This window comes from Pieris napi, chromosome 12, assembly GCF_905475465.1.
Source record: "Pieris napi chromosome 12, ilPieNapi1.2, whole genome shotgun sequence".
NCBI classification, from domain to species: Eukaryota; Metazoa; Arthropoda; class Insecta; order Lepidoptera; family Pieridae; genus Pieris; species Pieris napi.
In genome coordinates, this window is record NC_062245.1 from 4298420 (window position 1) to 4323008 (window position 24589).

The 24589-nt window shown below is 32.3% G+C and overlaps 1 protein-coding gene across 1 annotated transcript in view; it reads right to left on the minus strand.

Moving 5' to 3' along the window:
* Positions 1-22120, minus strand: part of LOC125054719 — a 51656-nt gene extending 29536 nt beyond the window's left edge. Inside the window, exon 1 of the mRNA XM_047656746.1 lies at positions 21979-22120. The gene's annotated coding sequence lies outside the window, so the exon portion shown is untranslated. The remainder of the gene's footprint in view (positions 1-21978) is intronic.
* Between the last annotated feature and the right edge of the window lie 2469 nt (positions 22121-24589).

Consider the following 24589-nt stretch of genomic DNA (forward strand, 5'->3'; position numbering starts at 1 on the left):
CGGTTCGAATTGTCGACGACCAATCCCTCTCCGAGCGGCTTGATCCTTTGGCGTTGCGTAGAGATGTGGGGTCACTCTGCATCTTCTACCGCATTTACCATGGAGAGTGTTCAGAGGAGTTGTTCGGATTAATACCTGCAGCTGAATTTCATCATCGGACGTCGAGACAGAATACGAAATTCCACCCGTATCACCTCGACGTCCGCCGTTCCACAACTGAGCGTTTTTCAAGGCAGTTTTTGCCGCGCACAACCACTATGTGGAACCAGCTGCCCACTGAAGTATTTCCGAACCAATTCGACTTAGGGTCCTTCAAGAAAAGAGCGTACCTATTCTTAAAAGGCCGGCAACGCACTCGCGAGCCCTCTGGCATTGAGAGTGTCCATGGGCGGCGGTATCACTTAACATCAGGTGAGCCTCCTGCCCGTTTGCCCCCCGTTCTAAAAAAAAAAAAAAAAAAAAAAAAAAAAAAAATTTAGAATCATTAAATCTTTTAGACATAGACATATATTACAAATTACAAACAAAAAAACACACACTTTTTAATATAATTTATTTACATTTAACTAAAGTATGTAGGTACCATTTTGTTCGATAACTTTTTGCCATCTTGTAGGTAGGGATATGATCCCATTGCTATAGAAATTTTGGGGCTTCTGATCAAAATACCGCGACAATTGGTTTTGGCAGTCCTCTCGTGATGTTAACCTGACACTGCCTAAAGAATTCTGAAAAGACCGAAACAGGTGGAATTCTGAAGGTGCAAGGTCAGGTCTATACGTCGGATGCATTAACACCCGCTTTCTCTCAACTCCTTGCTTTAATCTCATCAGTGTTTCGCAGTAGAGTTCAGAATCGATGGTAAAAAATTTTTTTAAAAAAAATTTGAAAAAGCTTAAACCAAATTTGTACTACTCTCAAAGACACTGCACTAGGTCCATAAACATCGCAAATTTTTTTCGCGGCTTGCGTTGCATTTTTACCTTTTTTGTAGTAAAAATTTAAAATGTATCGAATTTCTTCAATAAAAATCACATAAATATGAATTTGGAATTATCTTCTTTAAAATCTCAACTTTCAATAACAAAAACAGGCAAATACATATAGTATAGCCAAAGAGATTTTATTACAAGTTCATACATAGTATAACGCGAAAAGACTTTTTCCCCAACCTAATATTAACAAACACGTTGCGCATGCTTTCCTCGAAACAATTTTTTTCAACAACAAACAAGATTTTCGTATGTTCTCAAAATCGTCATTAAATATTTGCGGTATATAAATTCGAATTAATTGTAACCATACCAATTTGTAAATATTTATTGATCGATCAAACGTCTAAATTTTAGTTATTTATGTATTTTTTTTATTTATTTAACTTTTCGATTAATAAATCGAAATTTAATGCCACTTTATTGCATTCATAAATCATCAATCAGATAACATAAATTATTAAAGAGACATAAGGTTAGTAAGGAAAAAGAACTCGTACAAATACAAAACTTCCATCTATTTTAGATGAAGTTGAAGAAGAAGAAAATAAAAGCTAATCTTAAGAAACATGAATCACAATTAATGCTAGATACTAAAATACAATAAAAGTTATAAACATAATATATTTACAAAAAATATTAAAATTAAATTTTATTTAGGTACTTTAAATTTTGGTAAAAAAGTACATAAACATCTATGAAGAAAAGTTTACGAAAAGCTTATTATTTTGGTAGGAAATACGCTTAGATTTTTTGAAGATCTCTTCAACCTGATAGTGTTCTAACTGTGTAATTATCATTATATTATAACCGATTACCAACTTCTTAAAAACATATTCCGTACATAAGATACAGTTTGTAACGTCATTAAGATTTCCCTTTGAAATATATAAAGGGTCTCAAGTCCATACATATATTATCATAATTTAGCAGTAAAAATTACATAGAAGAGAAAGCATTATTCTAAATTTTTGGAATACATTCACCATAAGACAACGGAAGTTTAAAGCTGATAGGCGTAAAAAATTGGTGTAAAGAAAAATAGTACCCATTGATTTGTTTGGGATTTTTATTCTTAATTCTACCATTTGAATGTAATTAAATTATGTTTAAATTAAAGACTTCTGTGTTTTTTTAATAATAATTGATATGTTTATACCTAAAAGTCCCCAAAAGAAGTCAAACAAGAGAAAACTTCTCAACACATGCATCCTACCAATTATTCTCACATACGGCTGCCAAACATGGGCACTTACCAAAGGGCAATGTGAAAGATTAAACGTAACCCAGAGAGTCATGGAAAGAAGTATAATAAAGAAAATAAAAATTGATTGAAATGGGCTGGAAATACCATAAGAGGAGCAGATAAATGGAGCAAAATTGTAACAACCAAGAGGCTATAAAAGAAACAGAGGTAGGCAATTTAAAAGGTGGGCCGATGAAATCATGGAAATTGCTGGAAAGACTGACCTGGACGAGATTGGTATACAATAAGGAAAAATGGAGGAAAAGGGGGGAGGCCTTTTGCCCGTTGGCACACAGAATCGGTTATCGTAGATTAAGAAAAACAATAGTCATAATGTATAATATTTTGTATATTTATGATATTTTTTATTTTTTTTATGATTGGACAATTCACGCCAATTGACATAGTCCCATGCTAAGCTGGTGAAGCTTGAGTTATGGGTACTAGGCAACGGATATACATACATATTATAGATAGATAGACATATAAATACATATTTAAACACCCAAGAACTAAGCACAACACCAAATGCTCATCACATCGATGCTTGTCTCAGCCGGGAATCGAACCCGGGACCCATGGATTCGCAGTCAGGGGTACTAATCACTAGATCAAAGAGCCGTCAAAGTAAAAAAATATTAAAGGCTATAAATATATACATGTTTATACCTGACTATTACCATTTTATAACCTATACTTTTAATGATATATCGCTTAAGCTTATGACTAAAATATATGTTTAACAGAGAAAGTTGTAATCAATAGGTCAGTAGGTAGCTCATAATTGCGACCATACATTTACATACAAATATACTATTTTCTAAATAAGTCACATTTTATCTACAGAAATATACATTTTGTATTTTAATTACCCTATTATATATATGACATAAACGAAAAATTATTATAGGAATTATTAAGAAATGTTTTTTAATCTGTTATCACTTTTATCAGTCAATTTTTTCTGGAATCTTATGTATCTTAAATTTCTACTAAAAATATAAGTTTAGTTAGCTGAGTTTCACTATCGGAAGTCGGTGCAGAATACAAAATACCATCCATATCACCTCGACGTCCGTCGCACCGCCACTTTGTGGAACCAGTTGCCCAATGAAGTATTTCCGAACCAATACGACTTAGGGTCCTTGAAGAAAAGAGCGTACCAATTCTTGAAAGGCTGGCAACGCACTTGCGAGCCTTCTGGCAATGTGAGTGTCCATGGGCGGCGGCATCACTCAACATCAGTTGAGCTTCCTGCCTGTTTGCCTCCTATTACATAAAAAAAATATATAAAACTATTACACAATTAAGTGGTTATATAATATTACCAGAAAAACTTTTGCTATTTACTAATCTCTTCTACAGTACATTTTTAAGTCATAGTATTTACCATACACTTTACAAATAGGCCGGCGAAGAGTCAAGAATACTATTAATCGGGGAATGGGAGTTTGTTGACGCTGGACCGTGCAATACATGTCACAAAAGAACGAGTAAATACGTTTTTTATAGTATATTTCTTTGTACACTTAAAATACACCAACTTCAAAACAGCTACATCATCGTAATAGCTACAAAAAAAAGACAAACCCCCATATTTTTTCCTTGAATATATTACGAAAAGATAGTAATATTTTATCTAGATTATAGTGCATGCATGGTGGTTAATGACGGGCACATGTAACTACAGGTTGCCGTTCATACACCGCGACAGGTCAAACACCACCTAAACAAATAACCCACATAAGCGTTTACTAGAAAGTTTATTTCAGTTAAGCGTGTGTTCAATAAAACTTAAATACTATAAATAGGTTTATGTTACGATTTCTTATTAGACGAATTAAATCCAAAAAAATCCTAACATTCAATTGCCGATAAAAAACGTGTTATTATTAAACTATTAATGGCTGTTGTCATCAATATTACACATTCACATACACAAACGCACACATTGTCACACGATACACGTCTTTTTCTGGACTGATTTGAAAAAGGACACTTTAGGATTATCACATCATCATATTTTCATAAAAGTTCTGTATGAAATTACGATGTGTAAGGTGTGAAAAAGTATAATAAAAATTGCATATAATTGCGTATTATAAAATGCAAAATGTTTATTTGAATGACATCCTTATTTCCGATAAAAATGTGCAAAAACTGATAACAAATTTAAAAGTCAAATTGCATTATATTACTGTTAATCTATCTATTTAAAAACGAAACCTATTTTAATGCAAAAAATATATTTTTTACTAAAACATTTACAGAAAATATTATGTCAATTAATGCATTTTTATTTAAACAACTTTTTGATAAATTCATTACTTTAAAGATTTGTGTTTTTAGTGAAAAAAGGTATAGTAAGTATTATTTAATTATTGATATTGTTATATTTAGAGTTGGTAAAAATCATTCAGCCTACACCAGCAGTACCAACCACGCAACCACGAAGCCCTTGAGGCTATTCCCAAAGAAGACACAACAAAGGTCTCTAACTCAGAAAAAAACATGTAATGTTAAATTGTTAGCTAGCTAATTTTTTATTTACTTATGTTATATCTAAAATAATATAACATACCTTGATAATGGGATTAATCCCTCAGGTATTTTTAGTAGGAGGCAGCATTAAAATTATTTTCAAATAAAATTCAACTAAGTCCCCATTGAAAATTTGCTGATTTATAAAATATTGTCAAAGTCGCTCACTTGATTTTCTTCGCCTCTTCGTACAACAAAAAACGCGCCAAACAAACATTTATAATATTCATCTCAAACGAAACCTATGTGTGTCGTAAAAATTAAGATATTGTTACTATAACAATTATGTCAAATCACGTAAATATAAACGACAAGTGAACTTGGGAATAAGGTAAACGAAAGACAAAATGTCTAATGGCGAATTTCGCATTGATCGTCGGATCCGAAACACTGTCATAGTAGCTAACGCCCGAACCCAATAACCTATCTCAATCCATAATCAGAGATAGTATCTTAATCCAAATGTTGTGACAAGTGTGCCAATAACCAATCGACGGATTGTAATAGCCATCTGTCGATACAAGCTATCCATGGGAGGTCGTATCGGTGTCTGTGGATAGACCTTTGTATGAAAATGACAGTTGACGAAAGCTCGATTTCAACAGTTAATTATTTTAACAGATTTTAACTTACACCAATTTTTAAATAATTAAAAAAACTGTTTGTTATGTTTTAAACATACTATATTTTAATGTTAATTGTACGGTTTTATTTACTTTATTTGGTTTACATTGATTATCAAATATTAAGGTGAAATGGAACGACAAAGAGCATTTTATCCGTCGCCAGAAATGGATTGTCTTCGTAGGGTTTGGTTATTGGGATGTAGATAGGAGATCGATCGACTGTCACGGTCTGATCTCAGATTGTTTTCTATCTGACATTGTGGATTAATTATTGGGTTCGGGCGTCAATGCACGTTCCATCAACCCAAGCTTCGTGTTTCGTTTTTCGTAATAGACCTCCAGTTCCTCTATAACTACGTGTATAGTTCAGTTTAAAATACAGTGATTACCAGATTTATGATAATTATCACGAAACAGATGCAACACTACTGTCACATTATCCCTTTATGGCTAGAGTTATAAAACGACTTTATGCTAGCTTTGTGAACACACATTACGCTCTAATGAGGCAGGAGATATTATGTGAAAAGTTCCTTCACTATATATACTGTATATTACTATAGTGTAATTATGTTACTTGATATTTTATATAAAACGTATTTACAACAATAATGTAAATCACTTGAGTCCTAACGTTGATGTCATGTAAAATTAAAACCACATTGTAAAGAAACAAAAGATGAACTTTTCTATTAATAATTTATTTGCAAGAATATGGTACATTAATATTATGGTATAACAATCTTATCTTCGCAGATTCTGCCACACATAATGTCGTGCATATTTGTCTACCATTGTTAATTACATAGAAGTTACATTACATTACATTATCAATCATATCATCAAAGCAAATTCTTATATTATTTTATCACTACATCATCACATTATCAAATTTTTTTTTCAAAAGTAGTATATTAAGTCAATTTTTACAAATTCTAATACATACTTTATAAAACTTATATAAAAAGCATTTTTATGAATTGGTGTTAGTATTGGATGTTAAAAGCAGATTACAAAATTATTCTGTTCGCCTGTATTTCTTTTCTCAGCTTCCCACAATTGCCCATTGAATCCCAACCAGGGTTATTACCGTAGAATTTTATCGGTGCTAGGCTACAACTTTGCATTTGCCTAGGTCATTTTCGTTACCAATACATTGGGATTTACCTTACATTCCTTAAATTTTATCTAATATGAATGAGGGGCCTTTAAAGCAAATTATTCTTCTATGACCCGTCTGCTTATTTCGCCCCTTTTTTATTAGACGACTATGACTGACTTGTAGCCGCCTGCCTCCACAATTAATTATCTTTTATATATAAAAGGGGACAAACGGGCAGGAGGCTTACCTAATGTTAATTGACACCGCCCATAGACACTCTCAATGCCATAGGGCTCGCGAGCGCGTTGGCGGCATTTTAAGAATTGGCACGCTCTTCTTTTCAAGGAACCTAAGTCAAACTGGTGCAGAAGTAATAGTGTGAATAATTTCCTATATACAAATATAATAGATAATAATAAATAACTATGATGAAACTTCTGCTATCGCTGGTCTGTGCTTTCTGTACCACAAACACATACTTCACGACTATTATACAAGATAAAGTGTTATTTACAAAGCTATGCATATAATATAAATAATTTAACAGCAAATAGACCCAGTCTAAAAAGTATTTGTTTTTTTCAATTGCAAAAGAAACGTTTTTTTTAAAAACACACTATAAAGCTGTTGAATATATAATATTATATATGTTTAGATTCAGAGTAGAGGCTTAGCATGGATTATGTCCAAAACATATTGACATTCGGATAATGGTGTAAAGTGACTTTCAGTCTTTACTTTGCGTTAAATCACCGTTATTTTTTCTTATCTTTTTAATAATTAAAATAAAATTCATTACTAGTATAGATAAATAAGACGACAACAGACATGAGTGGAAGCGGATGGAGGACGCCGCAAACCAAAACCCGCAATGCAAGCATATGATGGTTCCTAAATGTTACATTTTATTCGCAAATGTTACATTACCTGCTGTTAAAAGTTAATTTTTAGAATCCATATAAATGAAACTTCAATGTCCATAATTAAGTTTTGGAAACAAAGGCTATTGTTATCATAGATATATAAGTGTAAAGACTGGTTCTCTTTATTCATTATTAAATTAGATCGAAAAGGGTATATTTATTATATGTAATATATTTAATAGTAGAACAAAGGACTTTTCGACTAGATCATTCGCAATGTATTTTATGTGTCCTTTACTACTTTTATAGCCCTACACCCTTGACCAACCTAAGTCCCGAATGTATGGCATTAAGTCTTCGTAAGTATGTTATTATCCCTGGTTAATTAAATAAGATAAATGGGTAGACCAATGTACGTATTTGTTTAAGAAGACACAACGATAACCTTTGATACAAGAACCTTGGGTATTACGATTGAGAGCATTTAGCCAATGTTAAGGAATTAATGAATTAGTTCTAAGTTCTAAACTTAATTAAGCTAAAGTAATACTAAGTAAGTGGAACCGAATACAAGAATAGAGCGTCTTTGCCTTAATAGACTATATGTTATTGGATACATTAGAGGCCGGGTTTCCGATCAATGGCACTGATGTAGGAAGAATATAATAAATGTAAATTGTATATCGTAAGCGATTGATTTATTGGACACATTTTTGTAAAATTAGTAAATTATGTAATGATTTTCAGTTAGTCGACTTCTGAATTATTTTATAATTATAGTCTGTACTTTCGTTTTTTTTTTAAAGACAATTCACACCAATTGACCGAGTCCCATGCTAAGCTGGTGAAGCTTGTGTTATGGGTACTAGGCAACGGATATACATACATATTATAGATAGATAGACATATAAATACATATTTAAACACCCAAGACCTAAGCACAACACCAAATGCTCATCACATCGATGTTCGTCTCAGCCGGGGATCGAACCCGGGACCCATGGATTCGCAGTCAGGGGTACTAACTACTAACCACTAGACCAATAAGTCGACATTTTGAACAACAACATTTTGATTGTACAGTATTATTTTAATATGAATGCATTGTTTAGTAATTCAGCTGCTTGAAGATGCTTTTAAAATATTATACCTAAAACTCATTAAAAAGTGTGTGTGTAACATACAAAGACCGCAATGTCAACTGTTACGAGTATGTTACTGAATAATGTAATTTAATAGAAATAATGGATGTAAATAATGAATAAAAATATTTCTAAATATTATTATAACAAAAGAAACAACTCAAAAAAGATCAATAAAAACAATAACTTTAAAATATAATAAAATAACTAAGATATATTATTAAAAGGAGTCCCTTTAGGCAAGGTTCCGAAAATACTGGCAGCGTTCCCCCTTTGAATAGCTAGACTAATTCTTTGTCCGTTTCTCTGTGATGTTGCCTAACCTTTTTGCTAATTCCTTAAAAAGCCTTATAGCGCTAGGACCCCACGGACCAAGGGTCTCGACACCGAATGGAACAAAATCATATTCGGAGCCTAGACCGCTGTATTTGCATTTTTTTAAATGTCATGTTACCTACTTCAAAACACATGTACTTTTTCATATACATATACAAACACCAAATTAATTAAAATTGAGCCCCTTTTATTCCTTGAGATAACAATAATTTACTAGCTTCATTTATGTTTTATGACTTTTTTATGAATGTAGGATAGGTGCATTTTTAAGGACTTCTAAAATAGTATATCTACCAATCTATCATTATGCCATTTATACGGAATACATTAAAAAAGGAGTGAATTACAAAATGCTACTGCATTGCCTTGGATGATAAATAATATTAATAATTATCAATTATAAATGTGTTTCTATTGAATCTGTATGAATGAAATTTTCCATTTTAGATCACTAATTCACAACTGCGATAAATTAATACAATATAACAGATTTCTTTTCGATGCGTGATCGTGTAAATAAAAGAGAGTATTGCTATGATAATTAAACGATGTTTGTACGCAGAAAATATTGAAATAATATTTTTCATTAATGTTTATATTTTCTTTGAACTCTAAAATAGCCACGTGCACGTATCGTGTAGGATTCAAGATGAAATAATATATTTAATTATGATTAAGAGAAAACAGTTATCTACATCTATTTGATAATTAATATCTGAAATATCTCCTCAACCTACTGAACAACTACACCAAATTGGATTTCTGTGTATTTGTTGTAAATACAAGGTTTAAATATATTAAATTACAAGAAACAGTTTCGTGAAATCTTAAGGTGTTCAATGTGAGTGAGTTATATTCAGAAAACTGGTGTATTAGCAAGCAAGTATTAACAAGCTGGTGAATACTCAATTTTGTTAATTATTTAGAAGGATATATGTGAAGATAACACGTGTTATCTATCACATATAAATCTATGGTTTAAGTTTGGTGCATTAACTAAAGTAATTTAAATATTGTTATTAACAATATGTATCTATCTGAACGGACCATACTGGCAATGTTTACTTTCAAAGCTTTGTGTTCATAACATTATGGAAACGTGAAGGTAATAAAGAAATGAATTTAAACTAATACTACTCTTGTAATAACAGTATTTTATAAATAATTCATATGTTTAATTTAAATAATTTAAATTATATATATTCAATAAGTAATTATTCAAAACAAATGTGTAAACAGCCTTGCGATTCTGTAACTCACTTTTCGAACTCACACAGCGGTTTTCGCATCGGCGGTCGCTCTCAAATCAGTCGTGAAGCAGTCATTTTATGATTTGGCATTCTGATAAACAATAAACTAGAAGCTCCCACCTTATCGAAAAGTGAGTTACAGAATCGCAGGGTAGTTTGGCTGTCGGCATCAGTTATTATATTTTTTTACACTTTGCCTATAAAAAATAATTATCTTAAATACAAGTACATAGTGCAACAGGAGGCTATTAATAAAATAAACATTGAAGAATTGTGAAGCAAAAGTAATTATTTGCAAGGGCATGGGGCAAGTTATTTGAACAGAGCAAGGGTATTTATTAACATCATTTAATATTAATGTGACGATATATACTTTTGAAAAGACCACCATTACAAAGGATTTACTATCCTTTGTGATTGTATGCAACTTTATCTAAAGGCCGATTTACATTATCTTAGTGTTTAGGAGAGTGCTTTAGTACAACTTGAAAGGCAAGTTGTTTAGTGCTTTAGTGCGTTGCGAGTGAACGTTTACATTTCTTCCAATAGAGTATCATTACAGCGCCACAATGAACGCACAACGACGTCGGCAAATACGCTCTATTCTACGCAACATACTAACTGAAGTTACGGAACAGATAGAAGACGAGATTTTATTCGAAATAAATAAACTAAATATAAATAATAAACAAAATAGCTTCTTTTAAGGCAGTGTATGCCGAATGCCTAGCCGGTTTGTTTTTGTATAAACTGTTTTTAACGTGCCACAAACATTCGTGAACAACATATTCAGACACAAATTTGATAGTTGTATCTTCCGACCATTTAGCCATCTATAAAAATCAAAAAACACGCACGCGTTTCACGGCACTTATGCACTCTCCTAAAGATTTGACTAAATTACGTGTTTACACACAACGGGGGAAGATCTCGGGGGGTGCGCGGGCGCGGGAGGGGTATCACTTGAAACAAAAATAAAAAGCGATCCTATTTTGATTCAAGTCAAGTAGAACCGTACTAAAGCAAGTAGCGTTTACTAAAGCAAGTAGCGTTTACTAAAGCAAGTAGCGTTTACATGTTTCAACTAAAGTACTATCCTAAAGCACTCTCCTAAACACTAAGATAATGTAAATCGGCCTTAAAGAGTACTAGGAAATTAGTAGTCAATGAAATGGTCAGAATGTGACGTCACGCGTCAGTGAAAGGTGGTTTTCGTCGAGTGAGCACATGATATTGGAATGCACAGCGGGCAGGAAAGTGGAAAATACTCTTATGAATTAACAACAGATTGTTCGCCTACCAATCATGAATAAATGTCAAAATATGCCTGCTTATATGCACATGATACGAAGTAAATTTGCGCTAAAAGGCCCGATTTTAGATTACTTAAGAACACTTTCACTGGCAATATTACTATCGTTAATGGGCAACGATTTCTTTGTTATCCCATTCTCATATTCATGTAACATTAAATATTGTAATTCATGGACATATATAATCTTTTTGATTGAAACTTTATAGGTGCATGAGGGAAATTTTTTTACGGAACGAAGATGTGCAGCATTTTTGTCGAAGGGAGAGAATGATTGAGAGATTTGAGACCGAGAGAGAGTGACAAGGGTGAATTACCTCATAGAAATTCTATTTTTAAAATTAAAATTTCAAAAGAGAATTTCTAAAATATTTGTAATTTATGCAAAATAATTTATTGTAATCTCAAATGACGAATAGTAAATTAAAATGACACGTGTTTTTATTATCGAAGAAATAAATTTAAAAAAATATTTTTTATTAATTTTTTATTAATTGTATTAATTTTTGACACTTAATATTTTCATGACAATTAAATTCATTAAATTTCTAACATATCATCCTTTTCCCCTCCCTCTTGTCTTGTGAGTCTAAAATTCAGATTTGTATTTAAATATGAACAAGAGTTATAAATTTGTTTGCCAAAGAAGTTTCACTTCAGACATGTGTACTTTGTACGAACGCACTTTTTATATGTGGTGTACGGAAATAAACTGCCTTTAAAAATTCTCTGTTGTGGAAAAATTTAAGGCTATACTTCTTTTAATAATTATTATTGTTTATTTAAACAAAGTTCAAATTTTTACTATTAGGTTAGTTGCTGAGATTTTAAGCGATAAAACATTATTACGCCGTCCGTGTCCCTAATTAGTTATGATTGGACAATTCACACCAACAATTGACCTAGTCCCATGCTAAGCTGGTGAAGCTTGTGTTATGGGTACTAGGCAACGGATATACATACATATTATACATAGATAGACCTAACACATATAAATTACATATTTAAACACCCAAGACCTAAGCACAACACCAAATGCCCATCACATCGATGTTTGTCACAGCCGGGGATCGAACCCGGGACCCATGGATTCGCAGTCAGTCTAACCACTAGACCAATGAGCCGTTGAATCTGTTTAGTGTTTATGCAACGAAGTTTTTATAAATTATATACATTCATTTATACTGGTTACGTTTCGTTTAGAGGCTTCAGATAACAGTGAAAACGAAAGTCGATACGTTTAATTGTGATTGGACAAATGTAAGTAATATGAACATGTCTTGTCTCTGCTCGTTACTTTGATTATTAGACCAATCAGAATCAAAGATAAATGGTATCGGTTTAGTTCCAATTCGCGAGAATAAAATGGGTGACGTCAAGTACTCAATAAAATAATCCAGTCGCCTTACAACTCTTTTGATTGCATTGCAAGGAATCGCTTTGTTCACTTTTATTTCATAGACAAGTTGACCTTTGACATATTTCATCGATTTTGATTTGAAACACGCCGGTTATCTCACTTTGTTTTCCTTCACCGTACGAGCAAATGTTAGATGCGCATAGGAATCGAATCTAAGACGCGGATGAGAGTCGCACGCTGCACCACTAGGCCTCTACTCAAGAACTTATTAACGATAAAAGCAAACACATATAGGTTCAAACAAAACACCATCGATTTGATTAAATACAGTACACATAACGTCAATACTGTATGGAAAGTATTAACATACAACCCAGAAAGATCGTTGCTAGGTTTTCATGTTCATTGAAACGTGACTAAGGTATGGTTCTCTGTAATTGGAGATTTAACAGACCAGCATTTACAGATTTTATTATCTATGGATTAGCGCGCAATACGCAATTCAAATAAATTTTATTCGAAAGCCGTGTTCATTTAATTTAAAAATTCAGTCATTTGTTTTTAGATCGTTATTTGTTTTTGTGAAATTTTGGTAGTTATAAAAGGGATAAACAAGCTGCAATCAAAATGGCAAATTAGTTGATAGAAAGATAAAAAAAAAGACATTTTAAAATTTATATACAAATCTCCGATTTAAAAGGTAAAAATCTCATATTAGGTTACTTTCACTTTTCTTCGAATATTTTAGACATGTTTGGTATTCGTTTCGCAAGCCAACTTCCTTCTTAATTAAAACAGCACCGATTTGTGTTTGCAGTGCTAGTAGTGGCGTGCAACTCTCAAGTCCCCACCCCTGAGGTCATATATCCGAAGCCAGCTGCAATAGATTTTCTATCAATCTGTGCCGTTAATACGATAAAGAAAATCGCGAGGAAACTAGCGTCAAATATATGGCGGATGTAAGCACAGAATAGTAATTGCCTTCTTAAGAATCAAGAAACTCATATAAACGGTTTTTCCAAATTGTTTTTGCTTTATGCTATTCAATATAATTGTAACATAATTAGTACAATACCATGCTATAAAAATAACAATATTACAGAAAACCAAGAAAATTATAAGCCATTAATACACAAGGTTATTCTAAACTAAACTATACAAAGAATAAGTACTAACATACTTATTCAGATTTAAGGTAAAAAAATGCTTGTCGCTTTTCAGACGTTCAATTAAACTTTCATTCGAGACAAGTGTCAGTTTTAGGGATTGACAGCGCAATTTAAAAGTTAGCGACTGTTACAGAAAAAGTATTACTCGGCCGGCTACCATTTTAATTATCGGAGTTGTATGACCCCCAATAGAATAGATACATTTATGTATGTTTTATTGATGCATTATCAGTCCTCTGCGCTGGATATTTTTTTATATGCCGATTTTCTCGTGATATACAGGTAAGGTTTGAACGTATGACTTTAAAAACATTTAACGAATACGCTTGACAGTCCTCTCCATGGTTAAATAGTTAAATACATCATGAGTATTTTTTACATAAGGGAGCATTCAAGTGTTACGTAACGAATTTTTTACGGGGGGAGATTGAATTAGGCGTTTAATATTATTTTCGACTTTCCAGTACTTTACAGCACATAATGGTAACTTTTAGGTATAAAGAGTCACTAGGTAGGCACGAAACGTTTTACTATACTTGGGTACAGAAAAACGTTACGGCGCATTACAAAAAATTGCGTGACGTAATACTTGAACGCTCCCTAAGGGCTAATTCACAAGTTATATTTTGTTACTACTTGTTTAAAATTCTAAATTTAAAATAATCAGTACGCATTACTGTGTGCGCGACTTTTACAACACAGAGTAAATTATCGAAGTTACACTCAAAGCCACTTCACCCAGTCTAGCGATTGATCGAATGAATTTTTGATAAGGTCAACACCGATTGAACCGAAACAGATGAAGCTCAGTCAAAGATCGAACGTTCTAGTGTTAAATATAATGATAATATTCGTTTAGCGGAGAATTATTCATCTAAGCACACCAACAGAGTCACTTATACATTTTTGGTAATAAAATATATAAAATGTTTACATTCAAATATGAGAGCTTATATTTAAATTATTAATACATTCATTAAATTATCCATGATAATAATTGGAGCAAACTTCCCTTTCAAAATAGTTCTTGCTCTAATGAGGCGTACAAACCTCGTAAAGTCAACGACTGGGCTATATTTTTCATATTAAGAACGAGAACTGAATATTAAATAAAGATCTGACCCTTGGTCTCATTATTCATATTTTTTAATAGAGCAGTCTTGTTTTTGCGAATTGCTATGAAATGGAGAAAATTCAATTAGATTTTGTATTAATTTAAATAACTTACTCGATATAAACGAATTTACAAGATTCTATTATGGACGACAATGCTCTTTCGCGCTATTCTGGCGATGTGGGAGCGTTCAATGTACATGCAAGAAGTTGAGATCCGTCGTTTAGATTGACCAGATCGAAGTCCTGACCTCAATCCAGAGCATGTCTAGGATTTTCTAAAGAGAGGAGTAAGATCAGTGCAAACTTTCCACGAATTATCAGTGAGCCAAAAAGGGCATTGCAGACGAGTGGGAACGTATTCCTAAAAACGTCATTATAAATATCGTGGAAAGCTTGCCCAGAAGGATTCAAGCTGTAATTTTGGCACGACTTTTGTAACATTTAAGTTAAAAAAGTACAAAAATCTTCTTATCTTTATTGCCGACCGCTTTCTTTTCTTAGGCCATGTATGTACATCGGTTTTAAAGAATTCGTATTTTTTTTTAAATTGACTTCACGCGTATTAATTTACACGATCATAAGTGTAAGCACTACATCAATTAAATTTCACCTTAAATTAAATAACTTAAATTTTTCGTTTTTCTGCTGTCATTTGTTGTTCATCGCTGTCATTTATTGGTCACGGGCGCTAAGACCCGCCCATTACAAGTAGTCTAGTCGACAAGTTGAAAATGGTACAAAATAGAGATACTGCTCTTAAAATTATGTGTGATAGCTCATTGGATCCGGAATGACGTCTAGAAAAATGTGCCAAAAGCGTGTATTAGCACATAAAAAATTGCAAAAGTTATAAACAATTAAAGATGAAAAAAAATGGCATTTCGTTTTTTGCCAATATTTAACAAACTATTAATATTTAAGAAATTTCAAAAAAAGATTCTGAAAGAGGAGGGTATTTCCAAAAAAAAACTCTCAGCTCCCGGAACTCTATCTCCATTATTTATAATTTTAATTTAACACGCTTTTGGCACATTTTTCTACACGTCATTCCGGATCCAATGAGCTATCGCACATAATTTTAAGAGCAGTATCTCTATTTTGTACCATTTTCAACTTGTCGATAAGACTAAAGCCAACATTGCTTCATTTACAAATTACAATGTGTAAACAACTCATGATCCAGTTTCCATACAACTCGTTTATAGAACTACATATCAGCAAGTAATCAATGATCATTCAGCTATTTTTCTTAATTCCATACGCTTGTAACTAGCTTAACCTGCTTTGATTGTCTCGTCCCATTGACCGGCATACACAGAACACGTTTATGAGTGAAATGTCGCTTTAGTTAAAATAAATGGATAAAGGATTATGACCCTTGTGGTGAATTAACTGCAAGCCCAACGGTAAATTTCACTACGATGTTAGATTTTCTAATAGTGATATTTTGGCTCGTGGTTTACTCGTAAAAGAATTAGAATTTGATTCAATTCCCGTCGGAGCAGAAATTATAATTGAATTTGCAATTTGTTTTCGAACTCTCTGCCATATAAACTTGTTTTAAATCGGGAACGGGCTTTATTTATCGTCGAGATAGGCACAAATAATAAACCAAGATTTTTCACATCGAAGACCAAATTCAGGCGTATTTCGAACTTATTATAAGTTTTTAATATCCGGAAAATTTAAATGCTTGAATTTTAAATTTCTATAGAAATCTCGTGTCCACTTGTATTGCTCACAATTACAGCCTTGAAAGGGATTGATATCTCCAATAAACCATTATTCTACAGTCAGTAAACATCAGTTTTCGTGTCCATCCCCAGCTAGGCAATTTATAAAGCTCACGATTGTTACTTGACCACAACAATCGTTCATCGTTCAATATATTCCAACATTTTATTAAAAAGTTCATCGAATCGCAAAATGGGTTATGTTATTAGAAGACCGTTATTTAAAGCCACCAGAACTCGTTTATGTGTGTGCTTTAGATATAAAAAACGTCGAATTGATCCTCCTTTTTGTTTTTTGAAGTCGGTTAATAATTGAGATAGGACTTTATCGGTAAGAAATTTTTGGTTGAGAAGAGATTGAGAGCATTTTAACTGGGAGGTGTTTTAAAAGCTAGCAATGCATTTTTATTGGTAATCTATGAGCATATTTAAAATTAAGTTAGTACATATATATTTATATGTTTGAAATTTCCTATCCATATATCCTCAATGAAAATCAGTGCTTGGTGAACTGAATGGCGCAAAATTAGCATTGAGCACAAAAAAATTGCATATTTAGATTTTTCTTTTTTTGTTAATGTATGCGTGTTAATAAATGTTTCTTTCTTTTTTCTTTTTAATTGCATAAACTACTATGTTAATCGTTTTTGACAAAAGTTTCCAGATATTTTGTAAAACCAATTTAGTATTACGGCAATGAAATATGCGGTTTATACTGTCGTATTAGTATTCGAATTTATAATGTACAAAAAATTTAAAGATTCATTATACGGCACTTAGCACTAGAGTTAGTAAATTCTGCTGAGTATGGAATATTAATTATACACTTAGCAAAATTAATTGCCTCTCAAGAATGCAACGTATATAAAATAGCTGGTAGGTTATGCTTTAGAAGCGCTTGGCAAAAATAGTTATTTAAATAACCTTGACTATATATATTGCTGTGGTCTCTGGCAGAATGACCAGCGCTGTGGAACTTTTTGCTCCTCAGCATAATGCTGAGACAGGGCCAATTACAACCACAGTACACACACATTGCACACTAAAAGCGAACCGAATGGCAAAAGAAAATTTCTTAATTTTAATTTCTAATTTTTATCGTTTGTGATGTCTTATTTTATTTTATGTTTTCTTTAAGTATTGTTATTTTGTGTGTTTATGTGTGTGTGTTTTTGTTTGTAATAAATGTTATGTCTATGTCTATATATATAAAGGCTGATCCAGGGATCATGGGGGTCAATATATTCCCAATGGAGTCTGCGCAGGGTCACAAATGTTTAGTTGATATGGTTACATTAGCTTTTGTTCGTTGATGATACATTTAAATTAAAAAAAGGGGCAAATTGGCACCAATACGGCATAATAAAATTATACATTGTGTGACCATGATGCAATTAACACAGAATATGCAATAAAGTCTATGAGAGGGGAAAATAAAATGAAATGAAAACTTTGTTTTTCGTTAATATGTGGACAAATGAATACTGTTTGTGAAGCACAATTTGCTGACGTTCGTTTGCTCCAGGACCTGCATATGGATGACGAGGGTGGACAAATTAAAATTCAAAGCCAACAAACCAAGAATATTTGTCGTAGAGAGAGAGAGAGAGAGAGTAAAACTTTTTTTTGCGTTCACCACTAAGCTACAGCACGCATTTGTTAATTTAAGCTTTAAATCTGATTTCGGACCACGAAATTAAAACAATCGCTTGTTATAAGAACAAATAATAAAATGGTACCGCTCACAAAAAATATGGAAAAGACTAGCGAAATGAAATAGTAATACGAAAACCCCTCAAAAAAAGGAAGCAATTTAAACTTAATTGCAAATCAGATATTGTGAAAAGTCAGTCAGTGGCAAACATGATATCAAATTTCACGCCGTGAACTAAGTGCTCTGTTTCTCATTTTTTCCCTCAGGCAATACTGGGACGCAATAAATTCTGTATACAATTTTCTCCACTGCTAAAATGTGATTCAGCATTTCCGTATTGCCTGACACACTTGGCACCGGTTTTAATGAACTTCACTAATAGCATGTATGCACTTTCTTTTCAGCTTACACACATCAAGTATACGTCTTTATATATATCAGAATATACCGATTTAATTTTACGAGTGAAAATTATCTACATATTAGTTTAGCTTTTTTGTGTTTGTCCTCATTTATGCCTCAAATAAACAAGCATTGTGAAGCTCTGGTTAACAGGCCATGAGTCATCATCAGTTAACACGTGCACTACTGTGAAAATAGGAGTTGGTGGGCCTCGACTGACATTGGGTAAAGCTTGACGTCCTGGGTCCGAATTTGAACACTGAATTCACTGACGAAATCAATGAAACGGACCGAAAAATATGTCAGCCGTGGATATTATACTGTTTGTCTCTTATAACCATTTATTTCAACAGATAATTTTAATGTAATGCATGAATTATTAATCATTAACAGGCGTATATGAGGCTTTTTATATATAGTCTTTGTGCTATAGTGTAATTTATAATGTGACAGATTCAAAATTACTAACGTGTTAAAATGCCATCTACTAGTGATCGTCAAAGAAAAATATGTTTATTTTAGCTAATAAAATTTTGAATTTCGTTACTTTGAATTACATTTGCATAAAATTTCTATATGCGATATTCAGAGCCTAAAGAAAACATTTTAAATTACGAGATGAAGTCATTTGTAAATTTAATGAGCTCACATTTTCAAAAAGATACCGTTAGATGGCCGAGGTTAATTTGACTAGTATAACGAGCAGGCTCATCATAGAAACTCAACGTTTTAATCGTAGTTGGAATTCAGTCGATCGATTAACAATGCTCATACTAAATTCATGTTTTTGTTTTCAAAAAACTTTATTACTATAATTATTTTTCTCAGAATTCTCTCTAGCTACTCTAGTCTTCTGTCAAATTGAGTTTATGCTGATGAGAAGAGTGGTCTCTTCTAATGAGGATATTATTTAAAACTTTGCAAAAACGATGTCTCGTGTTAAGTCAAAGTCGAAATCATTTATTCATATAGGTAACACAATGTACCGTGAACGTCAAAAAAGATATATATATATACATTAAATGCTTCTAATTTTACATTTACTGCCAGTTCTCAATCAAGGGCGTAGAACGGAAGAGAAGAACTGGCAATAAACTCTCCGCAACTCTTTTTAATCGCCTAGTTTTTTTGTTTTACACAACGTTTGTAAGGCAACCATTATACCATGTTTCACATGACGTCTTAAGTAATAAATGATAATAAAATAAATTAAAAACCAAGATTTGTCCTCTATCAGCAGGAGGCATGGTGAAATAGGAGCACGCACTTAGGTACAATTTCGTGGGAACAACACGCAAATACATAGTCGCAATAATTAAATAACCGCATACACGAATTAAAGTACGACCAGTGTATGAAACATTGCGGTACAAATAAAAATCTATATAAAAATGCATGCATCGCAAGCATTTTAACATCCGTTTTGATTTAAGTTATGGATTGGTTATAACCAATCGTCATCACCATTTTCAGTACCTTAGATAATTACAGTAATGGAAAACCAAAATGAACATCGCTATTTCCCCGTTTTCTATCCATGTGGTGAATGGGGTAGCGGAAATTGGATTTTCTATACGCAATCTAATTAAAGTAAGATTGTTATGTAATAATGTATTCTATACTAATATTATAAACCTTAAATATTTGTATATTTACATGATGATGATGAATATTGGAACGATTTCAAAAATTATTTCGCCGTTACATTTACTCTGGGTAAATCTTACATAACTGGACAATATTTATTAACAAAATATTTAAAAAAAACGTTTGTGTACTTATGTACACGCGTTATAAGTAATACTTCTTTGGCGTAACAAGATAAAAATCTATTCAAAAATTTTATTCTACGTTTGTAGAAAAACGACACTAACAATAGAAAAAGCTAAAATGTTGACTATAACTAACTTTCGCAGGATGCTTGTATGCTGATAAGTATTTTCCACTTCTAATGGTTGTTCTAACTTCAATTGGTTCCAACCCGGTAGACCGAGGCTGTGTTGTGGGATGAAGTGGTCAAGGACCTCGAAACGCACGATGCGATAACGAAAGATGCTTGTGGAGCCCATAAGGGGCCATAACTGATGACCTGGGTTAATGTATATATGTTTTTGTCAAGTTAGTAAGCACAGAAGGCAGATTAAAGCTAATTAAAGATTTATGGGACCTTAAACAAAAGGAAAGTTAAAGGAAACAATTTTCTAATAGTCAATGTTTGTCCAAGCTAATTTGCAAACCAAACAACTTAACAGGTATGGCCAAGTAAATATTAACTTTCTTCTCACACTGTTTCCGTAATCTGTGCTAGTGTGCCATTGTCAATGACATTGCACATAATTGTGTTAAATTATAGTTATTAACATTGTTACCTAATGTGTATTAAATTATATTAATCTTGTCTTTAGTTAAGCGTTATGCTTTAACAGGGTAACGGCTTAGCTTACTATTATTGTGATACACACAAGCCTGGATGTAATTTAATTTGAGCTGACAATACCTTATAGCTCATAACTTTACTTCCAATTAAAAAAAATTGTATCGGGATGAATGGGGGAGCTTACTTATTGAAAACAGTATGTGACATTCTCCAAAATATGTTTGTCTTTTAATCCATTGAATTATGGTTCTAAAAGCCATACAAGTAAATATGTATTTCCATAAAGAAGCATCCACTTGATCTTCTTACATTTCCTACTTTGATTTGTTATTTAGTAGATACAAACCATGTCAATAGAATACAAATTGAATTCACTTGTTATTTATATATAATCCACTAGTTTTTATTTATAGTTTCAAATTGCATGTTTAGTTCCCTCTTGGTCAAAACTTCTCTATCTATTTATCTATCTTAATACACACATTCAATAGGAAAATCCTGGGCAAAACCAGTTGAAGCTTAACTTATAACTCTAGTATGTATTGTATCTGGCTCATAAATTAATGGAGGTCAGTTGCTTGTAAAACCGGATTAGTAAAGAAGTCCTTAGAAAGTTTTCTTAAAAACTTGAATATGTGTTTAAACTTTCTCAATATATTTTTAATTATTTCTTAATATCACACATACCTACGCATGTTTTACATATTCTTTATACGCACATTTACAATATTATTTAATTAAAAATTATAAAACTTACCCTATTCGGTTAAAAAAAGATCCATAGCAAAATAGAATCCAAAATCACTTTCGAATACACAACACTCACTATTTTGTAAACACAACACTTTTCTATACAGTCACCTCTTGCGCAGATAGAATTCCACTGTCATGGCCACAGTCGCCACGCGCCCCACTCTTGACTTTTACCGTCACAGAGCTATTATCAAGTTAACACTTAACAATGTTATAAAACATATTCACTGTTTTCATACAATCTCTGCAGTGTATTATATTAATGAAGTTGTAAAAATGGCACTTAGAAAATAATAGATGGTTAAAGATTACATCTAGGTAATATTTATATAAAATCAGGGTAATTATATGATTAAAAGTTGCAGTAATTGTGTCTTAAAATCTAGAGAGGACTGAAGAATAATAGTTTAATAGTATCGGGTTAACGAAAAACAAACATAAATAAATTTGGGATACAAACTTAATTACTATCAAAACGAACAATTGTATGTAAGCAAACTAATCTAACTTCTTGTTTCATCAAGAAAAAAAAAGCTTTTTTATTTTTATTTTATTTATTATTTGTGTCTTAAGGCGAACTATGACTTCGCCAAGTTTAATGCTAATACGTTTTTACATACGGGAGTCGTACGTAGTGCTAAGACTGACTTCAGAGGCAGTTCTGTTTTCTTCCGCGCTTGCACGCGTGGGTGGCGCCGGACGCCCATGGGCTTGCGGGGAGTGTCGGGTTCGCGCCCCGGTCAACGGCGGTGATAGTAGATTAGCAGCTGGCTCCACTTGTACTATTAAATCTGAATCATATAAAAGTTTATTATATTTTAATGTCATTCTTTACTTTAAGCGATTCACAATTGACCTCTATTGTGCGCAATTCAACAAAAATCTAAATTGCTCTATCATTACGCAGATTCAAATAAAATATAAAAGTAATCATTTTGAATTGAGTTCTATTTTTAAAATATACATTTTATTTTTTTATTTTAAAAGGACAATTTAGAATTTTTGTCTTTTATAAATTTTTCGTTATTATATCTTTTCCTAGCTTTCTTTTTATATGAGATTCTGGTCTAATAACTGAATTTTTATCTACTATTTATAGGTAGGTAGAGAAAACAAAAAATAATACATCTTTTAACCATTATGAGCATGATTCGTGGTCGTACGACACCATCGTTTTGATAAAACAAGTAGGTATGAACCACTGTTTTAAATATCGCATGCCCAAGTTACATTGGCTACCTTTCGTGTGATTAATAACTTCAATTTACTAGATGTAGTCACGTGAATAATAAAACAGTGGTAATAAAATCGTAAAAGTCGCGTTCAGTTTTGTATGCGCAGTGGTTGAAAGTGAAAGTAAACGTTTTTTGGTAGTAGTTTTTACGATGAATGTATAATAATGCTGTTACCTTACTAGGGTCTTGATTAAGTAATCATTTTATTACGTTCTTTCACCTTTCTATTGTGCAGAACTGCATATAACTATTAGAAGCACGTATTGCAAATTCAATAGACATGAAAGCGGTCGGAAACAAAAGTTACAATAAAGATAGGTAACATGAACACAGACATAACGCATGGCAGGGCCTTATTATAAATAAAACGTGATATATACCGATATATAATAAAAAGTAACTATGGTAATGAACATTTTTACAATAAGGTCATATAGCTGAGGCAGACAATGTTTACTTTGGATATTTAATAATATCACAACATTTATCTCATAAACTCAGATTTTATTTACTTCCATCATTTTGTAAAAGGATTTCTTTATTGAAAACATAACAAAAAAAAATTACAACAGTAAAACAGTCTTAAATCGATTTCGACAACTTCAGAAGCTTCAGAAATTTCAAGTCACAGAGATTACAGAGAGAAAAGGCTTTTAGCACCAATTCTACTTACCAATAGCTATAGGCCCTTTATAACTCAGGGTAGATTCAGAGTCGACACTAAGAACTAAATTTTCGGCCAATGGATTTTTTGTCTGTGCGCAATATTAATTGTTCATTCGGTGAAAGCGTTTGTAAGAAAACCCCGTATGAGAAACAAAAGACGACGGCCTTTGCACGGAATACTAAGCTTTTAATTTCAAGGAAACAGATAATGGTTTCCACAGCATATATTTTTAGTTTATACGTCATGTATACCTTATGAATAAGTTTATTAGTAATCGTAACAATTAAAAATATACTGTATATTTTAATACACATATTTATTTTGTACCGTATTTTTATACACATTTATATATATATGCTGGTCGTGTCCCTATGTTATAGGGACGGCACCGCTTTTTATATTTTTGTATGTATGTCAATTTATATCATGTGTTTGTGGTCCAAAAAAAATACACTAGATTAAAGGTCGACAACGCACTTGCAAGCCCTCTGGCTCTGTAAATGCTTATGGGCGGCCCGGCGGTATCACTTAGCATCAGGTGCTCCTCGTGCTTGTTTGCCCCCTGTTATGTAAAAAATAAAGACAATAGTATATTTTGTAATAAATTTCTAATAAAGGCTTTCCCAATTTACATTGCAACTAGGTCTTTATACTATTCTTCTTATTTTAAAGGCTGATTTACATTATCTTAGTGTTTAGGAGAGTGCTTTAGG